Below are 4,017 nucleotides of genomic sequence, written 5' to 3'. Positions count from 1 at the left end.
AATGTACATTAACAAAAAAAATAAGCTAATTAAATAACACAAATATTTTATTGTCTGGGTATTAATGCTTAAAGGTCGTGTCTTAGTTTACAATGGTGAAGGGAATGTATTAAGGGAAGGTTATTTGACAGGAATCTTTTTGTCCTACAAATTATGTGGAGGTTAAGATAATCAACAGTTCTTTCTTATTTATTTTTTCCTTTGAGTGGAACCATAGAGAAGAGAAGTCTCTGCAACATACATGTCTTGTTTGTTACATTATGGTGTTTGGCTCACAGGATCTTGGGAAGAGGAGAAGTAAAAAGAGGAGAGGAGAGGAGAAAACTCTTTTTGGGCATAAAGCTGGGGGCTAGTGTTCTAATCAGCTGGCCATAGTAAGGGGCACTGAGTCTTGCACAAGTTTCTGGGATTTAATACCTAACAGAGCAGGAAGCAAATGAGCACTGAGCAATGTGGCACCATTTTCCTGTCATCTCTAAACAAAGAGAGCAAACGTCCAAAAGCACAAAGGTGGGTCTGGCACATGGAGCTGAGTTTCCTGGTGACTTTATCTCTGTCTTGGCATTTGGTCTGTGTTTACAGTCTGAGTAACAGATATGAGGTAATGAAGCAAAGGAGGGAAGTGCTAAATAATGACCGTAACACAGAGGTACTGTTTGCTCGGAGCCTTTTGGAGGGTAGAGGAGGGCTGGAAAACTCAGCTATACTTGAGTCTGTCTGCGATCCGTCTGTGGCCCAGGCTTGCTCCATTCAATAGTCCACCATCACCCAGGATCGCACCAGAGCTCCTGGAGGGCAGTGAGGGCTGTGAAAAGCATGTGACATAATGACACTTTCAGAGAAAACTGTTGGTTCTAGCGACAATAACTGGGTGCCAAGAACTTCTTGGTGCTAGGCATAAAGAAGGTTCTCAATAAATATTTGAGGTGACTTGACCCTGACACAGGCTCTAGTAAGAGACTCCTTTCCTTTACTAGGATAACCTAGGCTGTTGTAGTTCTGTGTAGGGAAACTAAGAAATACCCCAGGCTTGTTTTGCTCAGGTGTCCCTACTTCACCTGGGAGTGGTATAAGGGCTGGTAGTCATGGAGGAAGGGCCAAGGACACACTCAAAGACATGGGCTAAAAGAGAGTCAGTGGGTCCATGTCTTGCCTCAGAGACTCAAATGTTAGTCAAGAGGCAGTTTTGAGTATGACTGCAGTGTGTTCCCTTAGCTTCCCTACTCTAATTTGTTTAGGGCCGTATGCAAGTTTGATTCAAAAAGGGTTTGGGGGACGAACTAGGAGACATGATCTTTGCAAGCAATATATATATTCAGTGGAGAGACTGCTCTGAGCCACTCTTTGACAAAGGTATTGCAGAGTCCCTTTAAGAAGTGTAACCGGAACTTCCCTGGTGGTCCAAAGACAAAGACTGTCTTCCAATGCAGCGGCATGGGTCGGATCCCTGATTGGAGAACTAACGTCCCTCATGCTGCAAGGTTGCAGTCAAAAACAAACAAAAAAGAAAGTGTAACCAACTCCTGAGGCAACAAGGGGCATCAGCGTGTGCAGAAACTTTGCCACTAGGGGGAGCCATGGCTGAAGAGAGTAACAAGGAGCCTGAGACAAAAAGAGAAAAAAGTAATTCAAAAGTAATTCAGTCTGGGTATGACAAACTCTGAAGTAAATCAAATAATGAAATAGGCTTAAAGCAGAGACCAGAATTAAAGCTGCTTCTGAAGATGCCTGAAAAAATGTGATAACAGGCACCTCTGAGAGTCTCTGTCATCAGGTGGGCAGCATAGTTACTCCACCTTATTTGCAGGGCAAAGAATGAAGGAAGAGGCAGAGACCACAAAATGATTTTGTGGCAAGGAGATGTAACTAGAACCCAGGAGTGGTGAAATCTGAGAGAGTTTCATGGGTCACTGGAAATTTCCCAGTGAGCACCACGGCCAGATGAAGTACTGTTGAGTTCAGGGAAATAATTTTTCACTAAATGACAGTGATCAAGCAGAGTTAGCAGTTTTCAGCCTTGCCAAATTCAATGCTTTGTTAACACCGTGAACCAGAATTAAAGCAGAACACAGTTGGCCCTGCTGTCTGTGGTTTCTGTGTCCGTGGATTCAACCGAGGATCAAAAATGTTAGAAAAATAAGTTTCAAAAAGCAAAACTTGTATTTGCTGTAAACTGGCAACTGTCTACATAGCATTTACATTGTATTTACAATTTACATAGCATTTACTTTGTATTAGGTATATAAGTAATCTAGAGATGATTTAAAATATACAGGAGGATGGGAAGATATCCATAGGTTTTGTGCAAACACCATGCCACTTTATGTAAGAGACTTGAGCATCTGTGGATTTTGGTATCTGGAGGGGGAGGGGATTTCCTGGAACTAGTCCCTGCATATACCAAAAGACTATGGTATTTGTTTCCATATTGTCTTTTGTGATTTGAACACTAGGCGATGGCACCCCACTCCAGTACTCTTGCCTGGAAAATCTCATGGATGGAGGAGCCTGGTAGGCTGCAGTCCATGGGGTATCTAAGAGTCGGACACAACTGAACGACTTCACTTTCACTTTTCACTTTCATGCATTGGAGAAGGAAATGGCAACCCACTCCAGTGTTCTTGCCTGGAGAATCCCAGGGACGGCAGAGCCTGGTGGGCTGCCGTCTATGGGGTCACACAGAGTCGGACACGACTGAAGTGACTCAGCAGCAGCAGTCATTACTTCCTAATCTCCAGTTTTATGGTTTTATCCATACCTCACTAGGACCAGTCAGTGAAAGAATATTTAGCTGCCAGACAACAGGAAAATACCATGCATAGCACTTGAAGATGTATGAGTTTAGAAAAACATGATGGCCTCAGAAAATCAACAAGGATAATCCTAGCATATAGCCAATAATGACTTATTTTAAACTATAGCTCATTTCAAGTAATCCTTCTGTTCCAGGAAAAAAGCACCTGTTCACTGGAATTCCTGGCATGAGACTATAGGAAAAGTTCTCCAAGCCAAATTACTACATAATACAAATAATAATATTTCATTATGTGAGATATTTGTTGGTGCCTTTTAGGCTTCTTGGAAAATGCTGCAGATTAAGCCACACGGACAGAATGGCTGCTCTTGAGGATCATTACTTGCTCACACTCCCTTCCCACCTCAACCCTCTGCTAAGAGTCCCTAGGACAGACAAGTGGGACTTGAAGTAAGGAAAGCATTTGTACAAGGTGGGAATCCTTAAGATGTCAAGCCTGAGGTGAGGAGGACTAGAAGAGAAAGACTAGAGCCTGTGCAAGCAAGATGAGGGCCATCACCATGTTCTGAACTCCATGAGCTTTCGGTGTGTGGTGAGCTATCTGGGAGGACAGACAGGGCTGGGCTTGGGGAAGGAAAGCAGCAGGGACTGGGGGGATGTCTGAACAGCAGCCTAAAATTGTGAACCTGGCCTACCCACCATTCTACTATTTTTATGAGTTTGGCTTTTTTAGATTACACACATGATATACAATGTTTGTCTTTGGATTATCTCACTAAGCCTAATGCTCTCAAGGTCCATCTGTGTTGTGCAAGTTCCTTCTTTCTCATGGCTGAATAATATTTCACTATTTATAATAGAATATTAAATATATATGTACATATAATATCATCTTTATCCATTCATCCACTGATGGGCATTTAGGTTGTTTCTGCATCTTGGCTACTGTGAATATAGTAAACATAGGAGTGCAGATATTTTTTTCTCATTCTGTTTTTATTTCCTGGGACTTTCTCAAGGCCTTGCATGTTTCTTCTTGTTCTCTTGAGTCTCTGCCCCTATCTTTGCCTGGCTGGCCTGCTGGTCCTAGGAGGATGAGAGACATAGAGTGTAGCTACCTGTCTGACCCACAGACCTGCAGATAACAACAGAGATGCTTATATTAAACCACAGACAATTTACAGATGTGAGTAAAAATATATTATTGTTGTTTTATGCCACTGAGTATTGGGAATCGTCATGTGCCAATAACCTCCCAGGTA

This window comes from Bubalus kerabau, chromosome 1 (genome assembly GCF_029407905.1).
Source record: "Bubalus kerabau isolate K-KA32 ecotype Philippines breed swamp buffalo chromosome 1, PCC_UOA_SB_1v2, whole genome shotgun sequence".
Lineage (NCBI taxonomy): Eukaryota > Metazoa > Chordata > Mammalia > Artiodactyla > Bovidae > Bubalus > Bubalus kerabau.
This window is presented reverse-complemented; position numbering follows the sequence as displayed.